Source organism: Perca flavescens, chromosome 3 (genome assembly GCF_004354835.1).
Source record: "Perca flavescens isolate YP-PL-M2 chromosome 3, PFLA_1.0, whole genome shotgun sequence".
In the NCBI taxonomy this organism is placed as follows: domain Eukaryota; kingdom Metazoa; phylum Chordata; class Actinopteri; order Perciformes; family Percidae; genus Perca; species Perca flavescens.
The window spans coordinates 2232957-2248337 of record NC_041333.1 but is presented as its reverse complement, the minus strand read 5'-3'; positions in this window follow the sequence as shown (position 1 = coordinate 2248337).

Genomic DNA, 15381 nt, shown 5'->3' with positions numbered 1-15381 from the left:
GAATTAAAGAGATATAAATCCAGCTCTGTGTCATTAAATCAAAAATAAAGACCTGTAAGTCAGTATCTGTCAGGTGGTCAAAAAACATAAGAATCACATTTATTAATGTTTATTCCTTTTGCCCTTATTAAGAAAGTGCAGATGACTAACCATTGAAACTGAAGACATTCAACTGTTTGACTATTGTGGATGTTCTTTAAGCGGTTTCTGTGCATAATAGTAAAATTAAAAGACATGTTAGTGGAAAAAACAATAAACCGTGAATAATAATTTAACAAAGCGGTTACAGTATACATGGGCTATGGTGAATGTGTGGAGATTGCAACCCAGTCTCACAGCAGTTGGTTATGGCATCACGAAAATAAATCTATTAGATCGTGATACCATCACGATATTTTGAAGATTTTTGTGATGGGGTCATGTTTTTTAAACTAATTTATTTCAATGGGAAGCATCTTTTGTGATCACAGCACAATTCTTTCTGCCAGTCGGCTACAGCAGAGAAGCTGGATACAGCTTTGATATTATTGGTATTTTTAGCCCAATAACAGCTGTTTTAATCACCATTTATTCACCAGATCTTATCATGGTTTATATGTATTTCTTTTAATGTTATTATTTCGGTCTTATTGCCACAGAAGCTGGATTGCTTTGTTGTTTATTGATATTTTTAAAACTATAACACTACATCTATCAACATTTTGTAGATGTCATCATGGTATTCATTTCTTTATTTAATAATATTATTTTGGTCTTATTACTGGTGAAATATTAGTAAATGAGACGGAACAGTAGCCTACGATATGAGCCGAGCTGGCCGCATTCAATGCCGATATCCCACAATGCAATGCAGGCATTCATATGAGAGAATCGGACAGCGATCACTGGGTCTTTAACGCCAGTATCGCTTCAATGTACATATTTAATCAGAGGTTTTGTCACCAGCAACAACATGTTGTTCAGTTTTGTTCCAGTAAGTTATGCTCCGTAAAAACGTTTAAAAGAAATCAGCTGAAAACTCCGGAAGTGACGTAGTAATTACCGCTCCGCGTCTGTGAAAGATTGCTGCACGTTGTACGTGAGAATTTATACAATAAAACTATCAATAATGAAAAAATTGTGTTTTATGCTAAGCACTTTCATTTGCCTTATATATACTATATAAAAAAACTACAGTTGAGTGTTTAGAAATACAGCCTAATGACATGTTTGACTAACGGCCATTTGTTTTGACTTGTACTGTTGTGAAAAACAAAAAAATTTCTATTAACAAAGAGAAGCATTTTTTATTTTATTTTCCATCATTATTTAAAAATGCAATTTTCTAATTTTGCAGTTGATGAGTGTTAATAGCAAAGACTAAAGGGAAAAAATGAGCCGAGCTGGGCTCCAGAAGTGACGTAGTAATTACCGCTCGGCGGATAGGAAAGATACAAATACAAAATATTTGTAATATTGATGTTTTTTTCTAATGTTGTATTTGAGGATTTAAACAATAAAGATAACAATAATAATAAAATAGAGTTTCATGTATTTGTCTCATGTACTGTTTGCTCGGTCAGAAACACAGGAGCCGAACAAATCCACCCACCCACCCCGGAAGAACTACAAGTATACTAGCTTTGTAGCTTTTAAATATTTTGGTATATTTCTCATAAGTATAAGTTGGCGGTGTAGAATTTTGTATACATCCTGGGTTTTTTTGGAATGGGGAACACACTGGTGTCATCATATTTTAAAAATCAACAACCCTGAAGCTATTTCAAAACCCCTGCAGCCTCAAGCAACATTAGTTAAAGTTTTAATTGAGGTAGGACTGAATTAGGGCTATAGTTTAGAAATATTTGCTTTATATTGGGGTACCATAATTCTTCTGCCAGAGGATAATAGCTACTTGGCATGGAGAATAAAGATAGATCAGACCACATTCTCTGTGCTTGCCTGGAGAGACTGGTTTCTATTCCTCTTCACAACCTTCATGACAGTCACCTGACAAGCAAGTTTTAAATGAGATGTTTTTAGATATTGTCATACTGACATTAAAATGCTCTCCGTGAACCATCACCTTATCGTGGTGGAGAGGTTTGTGTGTCTCTGTGAACCTGAGGGCTGTGTTGTCTGGAGCTTTGTGCTCCTGGTAGGGTCTCCCAAGGCAAAGTGGTCTCAGGTGAGGGGCCAGACAAAGAATGGTTCAAAAACCCCAATGAAAAAGCTAAGCAGAGATGGAGTGACCCTGCCGGAGGAAGCCCGGGGCCCCGTCTGGAGCCAGGCCCAGACGGTGGGCTCGTCGGCGAGCGCCTGGTGGCGGGTTTGCCACGGAGCCCGCCGGGCACAGCCCGAACAAGCTACGTGGCAACTCCCTCTCCATCCCATGGGCCCACCACCTGTGGGAGGAACCGTTGGGGTCGGGTGCGATGCCACATGGGTGGCAGTGAAGGTCAGGGGCCTCGACGGACCAGACCCGGGCAGCAGACGCTGGCTCTGGGGACGTGGAACGTCACCTCTCTGTGGGGAAGGAGCGGAACTGGTGCGGGAGGTGGAGCGCTACCGGTTAGATCTGGTGGGGCTTACCTCACGCACAGTCTTGGTTCTGGAACCATACTCCTGGATAGGGGTTGGACTCTTTTCTTCTCCGGAGTTGCCCAGGGTGTGAGGCGCCGGGCGGGTGTGGGGATACTCACAAGTCCCCGGCTGGCGCCGCTGTGTTGGAGTTTACCCCAGTGGGACGAGAGGGTCGCCTCCCCACGCCTGCGGGTTGTGGGGGGAAAACTCTGACTGTTGTTTGTGCATATGCACCAAACAGGAGTTCGGAGTATTCGGCCTTCTTGGAGACCTTGACTGGAGTCCTGCATGGGGCTCCAGTGGGGACTCCATTGTTCTGCTGGGGGACTTCAACGCACACGTGGGCAATGATGGAGACACCTGGAGGCGTGATTGGGAGGAACGGCCTCCCTGATCTAAACCAGAGTGGTTGTTTGTTGTTGGACTTCTGTGCTAGTCATGGATTGTCTATAACGAACACCATGTTGAACATAGGGATGCTCATAAGTGTACCTGGTACCAGAGCACCCTAGGTCAAGGTCAATGATCGATTTCATAATCGTTTCATCTGATCTGAGGCCGTATGTTTTGGACACTCGGGTGAAGAGAGGGGCAGAGCTGTCAACCGATCACCATCTGGTGGTGAGTTGGGTCAGAGGGTGGGGAAGACTCTGGACAGACCTGGTAAGCCCAAACGCGTGTAGTGCGGGTAAATTGGGAACGTCTGGAGGAGGCCCCTGTCCAACAGACTTTCAACTCACACCTCCGGCGGAGCTTTTCGTGCATCCCTGTGGAGGCTGGGGGCATTGAACCCGAGTGGACAATGTTCAAAGTTTCCATTGCTGAAGCTGCAGCGAGGAGCTGTGGTCTTAGGGTCTTAGGTGCCTCAAGGGGCGGTAACCCACGAACACCGTGGTGGACAACGGTGGTCAGGGAAGCCGTCCGACTGAAGAAGGAGTCTTTCCGGGATATGTTATCCCGGAGGACTCGGAGGCAGTTGCAGGGTACCGAAGGGCCCGAAGGGCTGCAGCCTCTGCCGTGAAAGAGGCAAAGCAGCGGGTGTGGGAGAAGTTTGGAAGACATGGAGAAGGACTTTCGGTCGGCACCAAAGTGCTTCTGGAAAACTGTTCGCCACCTCAGGAGGGGGCGGGGAACCATCCAAGCTGTGTACAGTAAGGATGGGACACTGTTGACCTCAACTGAGGAGGTAATAGGCGGTGGAAGGAGCACTTTGCAGAACTCCTGAATCCGACTAACACGCCCTCTATGTTAGAGGCAGAGCTGGAGGATAATGGGGGATTGTCGTCGATTTCCCAGGCGGAAGTCACTGATGTAGTCAAACAACTACACAGTGGCAAAGCCCCGGGATTGATGAGATCCGTCCAGAAATGCTCAAGGCTCTGGGTGTGGAGGGCTGTCCTGGTTGACACGCCTTTTTCAACATTGCGTGGAAGTCTGGGACGGTGCCAAAGGAGTGGCAGACTGGGGTGGTGGTTCCCCTTTAAAAAGGGGGACCAGAGGGTGTGTGCCAATTATAGGGGTATCACACTTCTCAGCCTCCCTGGTAAAGTCTACTCCAAGGTGCTGGAAAGGAGGGTTCGCCAATAGTCGAACCTCGGGTTGAGGAGGAACAATGCGGATTCCGTCCTGGTCGTGGAACAACGGACCAGCTCTTCACTCTCGCAAGGATCCTGGAGGGAGCCTGGGAGTATGCCCAACCGGTCTACATGTGTTTTGTGGATTTGGAGAAGGCGTATGACCGGGTCCCCGGGAGATACTGTGGGAGGTGCTGCGGGAGTATGGGGTGAGGGGTCTCTTCTCAGGGCCATCCAATCTCTGTACAACCAAAGCGAGAGCTGTGTCCGGGTTCTCGGTAGTAAGTCGGACTCTTTTCAGGTGAGGGTTGGCCTCCGCCAGGGCTGGGCGCTTTGTCACCAATCCTGTTTGTAGTATTTATGGACAGGATATCAGTCGGGGTGGGGAGGGGTTGCAGTTTGGTGGGCTGGGGATCTCATCGCTGCTCTTTGCAGATGATGTGGTCCTGATGGCATCATCGCCTGCGACCTTCAGCACTCACTGGATCGGTTCGCAACCGAGTGTGAAGCGGTTGGGATGAGGATCAGCACCTCTAAATCTGAGGCCATGGTTCTCAGCAGGAAACCGATGGAATGCCTTCTCCAGGTAGGGAATGAGTCCTTACCCCAAGTGAAGGAGTTCAAGTATCTTGGGGTTGTGTTCGCGAGTGAGGGGACAATGGGGCGGGAGATTGGTCGGAGAATGGGCAGCGGGTGCGGTATTGCATTCAATCTATCGCACCGCCAGTGTCCGAAAAGAGAGCTTAGATTCTCGATCTACCGGTCAGATTTTGTTCCTACCCTCACCTATGGTCATGAAGGCTGGGTCATGACCGAAAGAACGAGATCCAGGGTACAAGCGGCTGAAATGGGTTTCCTCAGGAGGGTGGCTGGCGTCTCCCTTAGAGATAGGGTGAGAAGCTCACTCATCCGTGAGGAGCTCGGAGTAGAGCCGCTGCTCTTTGCGTCGAAAGGAGCCAGTTGAGGTGGTTCGGGCATCTGGTAAGGATGCCCCTGGGCGCCCCTAGGGAGGGAGGTGTTCCAGGCACGTCCAGCTGGGAGGAGGCCTCGGGAAGACCCAGGACTAGGTGGAGGGATTATATCTCCAACCTGGCCTGGGAACGCCTCGGGATCCCCCAGTCGGAGCTGGTTAATGTTGCTCGGGAAAGGGAAGTTTGGGGTCCCCTGCTGGAGCTGCTCCCCCCGCGACCCGACACCGGATAAGCGGACGAAGATGGATGGATGGATGGATGTAATGCAGCCTTGTATAACATAAACCCTCTGATTCACCGTGAGTGTCTCCTCTAAATGATAACACACACTTTGAACACGGGCCTTCCAGCCAAAGGCGTTGTCCGTATAAACACCAAGGTGACTATAGGAGCAGAGCTGATTGATTGGTTCATCATTTATGACCTCTGATATCCTCTGAACCCATGTCACGACCAACTCCTCAGTTTGTGAAATGGTTGAATGAGATTGTTGGCATAGCACCACCGCACACAGGTCTCTGATTCAAAAGAATATGCAAAAGTACTGGTGTCTTGTATATACACATACCCAAACAAAGGTATATACTGTATATCTTACTCAGTGGCGGCACCAGAGATGTTCTTTTGCTGGTGCTTTGGGGTTGCTGGACGTTTCAGTGAGGGTGCTCTGAAATTTTGAGTTTCCCTTTGACACAAATAGCCTAACATTACACACACTCACGCAGATGCCCACCCACCTCCGCCGCGGTTTACTAAGCAAGGGAACGAGAGATTTTGATTTAAAGTTGCCGATACAACAGCACCATAGAACTCTGATTAGCCCACCAAACATATTTCAAATACCGGCCAACAAGCCGGGTTCAGACAATCATTACTGCAGCTCTCATACATTGGCTCAGAAGAGTAATGCAGCAGGCCAAATACGCCACACATAGCCAAGCACACACATCAAAACACACACGCATGTATCCTCACACAGTTTTCACACTTGCACATATGGTCAAAATATCTGTAGTGACTTAATATATCTAAATAAGCCACAAAGGGCGAACATATTTTCTGGGCTAAAAATAAACCAGTGTCCTGTATAACTTTAGATTCAGTGATCCATTTATTAACATTTCTGTAAAACACGTTCACTGTAACTGAACCGGAGGTATGTCTGAAACAGAGCTCAACAGTCCGTGTAATTTGCTATGTTATTAATTTGTTTACAATATTTTCAGGCTTCAACCAGTGAAAGACGGGTCAGGGAGAGAAAGAGAGAGAGATTTCTTTTAAGCATTGAAATAAGACAAGAGGACAGCAACAGCGTCCCCCCCCATCCCCCCGCCACAAATTAGACAACAATCCAATACAACCTGAATTCCAGAAAAGTTGGGACGTTTTTTAAATTTTAATAAAATGAAAACTAAAAGACTTTCAAATCACATGAGCCAATAATTTATTCACAATAGAACATAGATAACATAGCAAATGTTTAAACTGAGAAATTTTACAATTTTATCCACTTAATTAGTTCATTTAAAATTTAATGCCTGCTACAGGTCTCAAAAAAGTTGGCACGGGGGCAACAAATGGCTAAAAAAGCAAGCAGTTTTGAAAAGATTCAGCTGGGAGAACATCTAGTGACTTATTAAGTTAATTGATATCAGGTCTGTAACATAATTAGCTATAAACGTTATGTCTTAGAGAAGCAGAATCTCTCAGAAGTAAAGATGGGCAGAGGCTCTCCAATCTGTGAAAGACTGCGTAAAAAGATTGTGGAATACTTTAAAAACAATGTTCCTCAACGTCAAATTGCAAAGGCTTTGCAAATCTCATCATTTACAGTGCATAACATCATCAAAAGATTCAGAGAAACTGGAGAAATCTCTGTGCGTAAGGGACAAGGCCGGAGACCTTTATTGGATGCCCATGGTCTTCGGGCCCTCAGACGACACTGCATCACTCATCGGCATGATTGTGTCAATGACATTACTAAATGGGCCCAGGAATACTTCCAGAAACCACTGTCGGTAAACACAATCCGCCGTGCCATCAGCAGATGCCAACTAAAGCTCTATCATGCAAAAAGGAAGCCATATGTGAACATGGTCCAGAAGCGCCGTCGTGTCCTGTGGGCCAAGGCTCAAATAAAAAGGACTATTTCAAAGTGGAATAGTGTTCTATGGTCAGACGAGTCCAAATTTGACATTCTTGTTGGAAATCACGGACGCCATGTCCTCCGGGCCAAAGAGGAGGGAGACCTTCCAGCATGTTATCAGCATTCAGTTCAAAAGCCAGCATCTCTGATGGTATGGGGGTGCATAAGTGCATACGGTATGGGCAGCTTGCATGTTTTGGAAGGCTCTGTGAATGCTGAAAGGTATATAAAGGTTTTAGAGCAACATATGCTTACCTTCAAACGACATCTATTTCAGGGAAGGCCTTGTATATTTCAGAAGGACAATGCAAAACCACATACTGCAGCTATTACAACAGCATGGCTTCATCATAGAAGAGTCTGGGTGCTGAACTGGCCTGCCTGCAGTCCAGATCTGTCACCTATAGAGAACATTTGGCGCATTATTAAACGAAAAATATGTCAAAGACGACCACGAACTCTTCAGCAACTGGAAATCTATATAAGGCAAGAATGGGACCAAATTCTGACACCAAAACTCCAGCAACTCATAGCCTCAATGCCCAGACGTCTTCAAACTGTTTTGAAAAGAAATGGAGATGATACACCATGGTAAACATGCCCCGTGCCAACTATTTTGATACCTGTAGCAGAAATCAAATTTGAAATGAGCTCATTTTGTGCATAAAATTGTAAAATTTCTCAGTTTAAACATGTGCTATGTTATCTATGTTCTATTGTGAATAGAATATTGGCTCATATGATTTGAAAGTCTTTTAGTTTTCATTTTATTAAAATTTAAAAAACATCCCAAATTTTCTGGAATTCGGGTTGTACATACAAAGAAATGCATGAAACAATCAGTAAAAGTAAAACAAAAGTAAGGCACAATGGTATTTTATGTATTACATTTTAGTTGTATTTGACACATGTGCTTTCTAATTTATTTAGCAGAACTGTGAAATAAACAATTAAGCCTTCCACCATAAAGAGAACATGTAGCATAAGCATTTGATATCAAATACTCTAGAGTGAAAGTGTTTTAGATGGACAAACATTTTTTATTTGTTATTTGATATACAGAGATATGGTAAGAATCATATTTAGACACTATGCATTACTATGAAACTTCTCAATCTCTTCATCAAAATATCTTTTATATATTTTGTTTTGAAGCAATATATTATTGGATTAACAGCACAAGGAAGAAGACTGGACAACAATATCAATATTGGTTGATACATCAACTAATGTGTCCCTGAGCAAGACGCTTCACCCTAGTTGCTCCAGAGGCGTGTGACCTCTGGTCAGAGCTGTATAGTAACTAAGTAGAACTACTTCACTACTCTACTTAAGTACTAAAAGGCTGTATCTGTACTCTACTGGAGTATTATTTTTTTCTCCTACTTCCACTTTTACTTGAGTACATATTTTTTATGAATGAAATACTTTTTCTCCTATACATTTTTTATGTACGTCATAGTTACGTGAATTCCTCACGCTACGGAGACTGTGTAGGTTACAGCTCTATATTATGTCTATGGGTTACAGTGTATGTAGTTACGGCTACGTTAGTTACGGCTACGTTAGCTATGTATGTTAATTACGTAAATCCCTGAGATCGCCTCATGTTTCTTTTCATTACGGTGGTTTCCCGTTCAGAAGTCAGAGACAATGTAAGTTTGTACTCTTTCTATTTAGCTATTGTTGCAGCAGATAAAGCTATTCTTGAGTTGTTTGAGTCTGCAGTGAGTCCTGAATGAAAGAGCAATGTGCAGGTTGGACACCCCTATACAGCATAGTGTATATTAATGATAAACAACTACATTTTCAAAACTGGAGGAATATATAACCGCCATAAACGATATTTTGAGATAAAATTGTAATAAAATAACTTCCGCATCTATCTATCACTGACCGGAAGTGACGTAACGCGAGGGAGTCTGGTCAAGTTCATGCTCAAATTACAATGGACGTGGATGAAGAAACCAAGCTCTCCAAAGTTGGCGAGCATGCCTATGATGGCCCACAGGCCTATAATTATGAGCCTCCTAGGCGAGATAGAGGTCAGGGGGAGATTAGGGGGGAGATCAGGGGGAGGAACAATGGGCAGAAAAGAGAAGTAGAGTTGCGAACCAGTTGCGAATAGGGCAAGTGACTTGGTGAGTTACTGTGTAGTATGGTGGCTAACTCTGGTTCATCTAGGCTAGTACATTGGTGTTATACAATAAATCTGCTTTAGCAAACATACTTTCGACCTTGTTTTAGATTAAACATACATGTAGATTGTCTTAATTTAAGCCAGCAACGTTTTGTCTTGTGATATTCTACAACCTAAGATTTTAACGCTCAGACAGCTGTGGAGTCCATCCAAGCCATGGATGTATTAAGAGAAGCAGGTTAGCAGTAGCACAGAATCGTTTTGTTGGCTAGGTGCTTGTGCGGACATTGTGAGGCAATGCGTCAGCGGTGGACAGCCTGTGTTGTCGAGAGGTGGATGCCTACTGGGCACTAGTTGAGGGTTTAGTCCCGGCCACGGACATTACCTGCCTGACGCTCCATCCCGGCTTTGATGCCTGACAACCCGTTCTCGCTGCAGGTAGCATACCTCAACTTCAGGCAGGAGTATGGTCCTCTCCAAGCCAACAGACCACAGTATGTTTAGATGAGAGTAATTTATAATACTATTATACACTTCTATTATAGTCGTCAGTTTTTTACACAAATAAACTATCAAAATAATGTACATACTGTAACTACTTATATATAGCCATATTCTACTGCTCTTTATACTATTCCTCATGCACATACAGTACACTTATTCTTACGTTACCGTTTCTGCACTACAATGGTACTGTTACCACACTGCACATATGTCTATATGGTTCATACTGAATATCCATATTTATTCCGTTTTTGTTATAATATATTCTGTTAATACCCTGCATATATATCTATATTCTTACTAATATGTTACTCCTACTACATTGCACATATCTATACATGTTGTTAATTACTTACTTATACATATTTGATTTTGTTTCACTTCTGGTTGGACACAAACTGCATTTTGTTGTCTTTGTACTTGTGCTCTGCACAATGACAATAAAGTATAATCTAATCTAATCTAATGTGCATTATTGATGCTGAGGGATTAGCAGATTTTTCAACTCTGATGTGCATACATACCTTTATGGAATAAAATAACTGAAAATGTTACATCAAATAAGTATCACTCAATATCAACATTGCACCCCTATCATTCTCTAGGCAATTCCCATACACAGCCTACAGGCAGGTGGTCCGATAGACCTATGGGTTTCTGGGCAGGGAGATCAGGAAGGCGATACCAGCTTGTGTTGTGGCCGCAATCAGGAGGCAGTTTCCAAAGGAAGGAGGCAATCAATAAATATATTTTGTTTTCACAAAATGAACACAATCACAAAGTGTCTTGTTGTATAAAATGTATTCATATTTTCATTGATAGTAACTAGGAGTGTTGGGCAAGTTACTTCCAAAATGTAATTCATTATAGATTACTAGTTATTGTCATTTCAGAGTAATTAGTTATATTACAGTCTCTGAATTGTAATGCTTTACACTACTTTTGTATTACTTTAGTTTGACTTGGCAGGTAGCTTGTGAATTTCACCACCAGATCAATAAAGTCTCATCTTTATCAACTTTAATACATCATAACAAGAGTTCTCTCAAGACACTTTACAAATAGAGTAGGTATAATTTACACTATAATTTGGAGATGTTACACTATAATTTACAGGGACCCAACAATTCTAGTAATTCCCCCAAGAGCAAGCGTTCAGTGCGACAGTGGCGAGGAAAACCTCCCTCTCAGGAAGAAACCTGGGACAGACCCAGGCTCTTGGTAGGCGGTGTCTGACGGTGTCAGTTGGGGGTGTGATGAACAGTGGCAATAATAGTCACAATAAAGATAATTGAACTACGACTATAAATAGCAGTTGCAGTAGTTCATGGTGTAGCAGGGCGTTACAGGACGTAGCAGGGAACTGCACGGCATAGCAGGTTGTAGCAGGACCACAACGACAGCTGCAGCCATGATTTAGGGGCCACCCAAGTCCAAGGAAAACTGCTAGGCAAAAAAAAAAAAAAAAGATTTGCACAACATCACATAGTCAGTGGTCACAACACATACAACCTAATACAGTCCAGTATGAAATGTCTTCTTCCTACCATTAGAAGTAATTTGTAAATGTTTATGTGTCATATACAGCGACTGATAGATGCAAGTTACACTACCTGATGAGCTTTGCAGACATCTGATGTAGCACTGTGACCCACGACAAAGCAATAATGGCCCAGGATCCTGTAGAGAGAAGCCCTCTGTCAGGTGCATCTATCCCTTCATTACTGGCTCCACGCTCTGCCAAAATCTGAAAAACACGGAGGTTCAAAATCACTCACAAAAATAGGATACAAGCTTAGTTACCAACTGGATCAGTAATAATAAAAAAAGAGAAATAAAACCAAAGCAGCTCTGACGTGTCAAAACCTCTAGTGGCAAAATCTAGGAGATTTCAGCATATTGATTAATATATCAATTTGGACTTTGTAAATTACCAGAGAGTAGCCTACTGGGATACAAAATTGTGCAGGAGAACGGTCTGAATTGAAATGCAGGGGAAACTGGAGTTTTGTGCTAGCTAGCTGCCTGCCAACAGCTCATAGCTAGCTTAATAAAATGCGGGGTAAACGGGGGTGTTTGTGCTAGCTAGCTGCCTGCCAACAGCTCATAGCTAGCTTAATAAAATACGGGGGAAACGGGGGTGTTTGTGCTAGCTAGCTGCCTGCCAACAGCTCATAGCTAGCTTAATAAAATACGGGGGAAACGGAGGTGTTTGTGCTAGCTAGCTGCCTGCCAACAGCTCATAGCTAGCTTAATGCAAACTGCATTGATTTCAAGGCAGACAATTACGAAAACCTGTTCTAAAGCTCTCTCTCTCTCTGTATACTGAAGCCCTGATGCTAGGAATTTGCAGTCAGCGCATTTTTAATCCAGATGAGGGAATGATTTCAGACGCAATTTTAGCTACTCCTGTCATCAAATCATCAGCTACCAAATGTTTGCTAATACAATAGCCAAGCTAACATGTATGTTACTAGTTAGATGGTGGATTGCCCAATACATACACACTCAAATCACTTCTTTATTCTGAAATTATTAGACTAAAACATTACGAAATCAGCCAAATTAAGAGTTACAAGAATTAAAAGTAAGACTTACTCTACTAGGAGCTCTTTTTCGGTGCATGGAATTTCTGCAAGTGCTAGCACTTGGTCCTCCAATCTTGCCCACGCCAGATTCAGGTGGTGGACTTGATTCCATCGAGTGCACCGAGGGAACAGCATCGGCAATCAGCCTCGCATGGTCCTTACTCCAAAATCCCATCCGAAACTCCAACAAATCTCCAGGTCTATAACTCTCCGGAGTGAAATGAGCGCCACAAACGACCGAGTGTGTGGTGACAGACGCGGCAGTGAAGTCTGCTCACTTCACCTGCACAAAACGAACCCAAAAACGAAAAACCTTGCTTTTCCTACAAGGAAAATTATGTACACGATTTCCTGACAGGCTGGACTTTGCGCAACCAGCACAAACACAATAATTTACCATTATGACTTACATAAACTTTCTCTATAGCTCTCTCTCTCTCTCACCACTGTAGAGTGAGAAGAAACCTATTGTTTACCTCTCCCTACGTCATATGACGCGTTGCTAGCGGGAAAGGCTATTTCAGAGCCTAGCTTAAAAATTGGCACCCTTTCATCGAAATTTCTGCTTTAGGGTTTGTGTAACATAGCAATTTCTACTTATGTGTTTTTAAAAGACCTCTTCAGACAACATTAAGTATCAATTCAGTTATGAATTCAACTTGCACATTGCTCTCGTTTGACCCTGTGATGTGAGGCTGCTAGTTTATCTGGATGTTGCTAGCTTGCCAACTTTCCTGTTCATCACACGTTACTAGCTAGTGTGTGATAGTTTTTTTTGGGGCTTTAATCGTTACTGTGCTGGAGAGGGTGTTCATTTTACTTGCACAGTGTGATAATTGTACATTTTATTTAATTAATTGTTATTTGTTATTTTTAATATAATATATTTAATATTTGTTTCCTTTGGCTACAGCCGTAGGCTAAACATATGACATAATATAAACAATATGATATTAAAACTTTTGACTGCTTTCTTTAATAAGTAAATAACACAATACTTGTACTTTTATTTTCAGTACTTGAGTAGTACATTTTAAAATAAACTACTTGCAATGCTTAAGTACAACAAAAAGTTGAATACTTTAGTACTTCTACTTAAGTGGGGTGCTTAAAGAGCACTTCAACTTCTACTCAAGTCACTTTTTTGATAGAGCACTTGTACTTTTACTCAAGTATGGGTCTCTAGTACTTTATACACATCTGCCTCTGGCATATATAGCAATTGTTATTCGCTTTGGATAAAAGCGTCAGCTAAATGACATGTGATTTAATGTAAAAAATGCAGATGTCCAAACTGAAAGAGAATCCTATATAATGAGCTAGGTAAACAAAACATCTTGGCATGTAATAAAGGCAAGAAATGAGTCACTGTGGTGTACAAGTTGAGAAGGTTTTGGATCGTCCTTCTGCGTTTCCTATTCTTAGAACCACTACAAAGATGGAAATAAAGGAAAAAAGTATAAATGAAAGTGGAAGCTGAGACTAAACATTGCAAGGCTGACAGCAACAGTCTGAACATATTTTACATCTCCACCACATCCCAGGTTTGTAACTGAAGTATGGTCACAATAACATTGCACAATTATGTTAGAATTACAATAAGGATGGGTGTCCGGATAGCTCAGTTGGTAGAGCAGGCGCCCATATATAGGTTTATATATGCAGCAGACCCGACTCTGGACTTACGGGCATTGCCTTCGTGTGGGAAAGAAATAACTATTAAGCAAGGGAAAAAGACAACTTGACAACGTTGACTTCTCTGGTGTGTCTGACCGATAAATAGGAAGTATGCGGTTAACTCACCCAAACGTACATTTAATTAAATTTTTTCTGTCGACTGTGATGTTGAGGCAAATCCCAATACTGACAATCAAGGTTACAGTGCACTGCATATTATACAGGCTGTTTAGGAACTGACATAATGACATATGTGGGGTGGGATAATCTGTGTGCACTATGCAGTACATACTTCATTAATATCTTGCTGATCAAATATGTCCTAATTACTAGGGATCAAGGTTATAATCGTTAACAAAAACGAACGAAAACAATGTGGGAAACAACATTGCCGTTAACTGAAATAAAAATTAAAACGAGGCATTACAAAAAAAACTATAACCAACTAAAACTGTAATGTCTGTTTGCAAAACTAAGTAAAATTTAATTAAATTATCGTGTAAATGTCCTTAGTTTTTGTCTTTGTCAATGTCTTTCACAGAGCAAATAACGTTATATCTTTCAGAGTTGACATTTCCGACCATAGACCTGTTTTATACAGTCTATGCCATAGACATATAGTTTCCGACTGGGAACCCAGATATTCAGACATTCCACGTCAAATTGAACACAACATAGTCCATGCCCCTCGCCTGGCATCATGGTGGTACTGAAAGTCGGAAGAAAGCAGCAGAGTCCTACTTGATTATGACTGTGTCAGATAAGAGCAAGTGCCTCGCAGTTGACGGTGGTAAAGTATGTGTACATTTTATTAAAGGGAAAACTCCCACAATTTGAAAGTACATTTGAGAAGCGCGCACAAGGAGGCTAACCTAGCTTACCATAACAAGGTAAAGGAGAACGCAAAGCCCCCCTCCCCCGAAACAGAAGCTAACCCCCTTACAGGGCATGGATGTATGGGTACAGGGCATTAGAGCCCTGCAAGCCCGTCGGGCCCGACAGGTTAAGCCCATTCGGGCCGGGCTCGGGAAGTTTTGTTTTTTTTACAGATCGGGCTCGGGTCAGACTCGGGCTTATTTTAGCTTCTCTCCTCATTGTGCCCATAATATACGTGCAGCAGAGCACACGTCACAAAGTGTGTATGAAATATTGTTATATTGATTATATTATAAATATTATACATCGCCTAAGAAAGTAACACAAGATTTGCTGGGTTGGT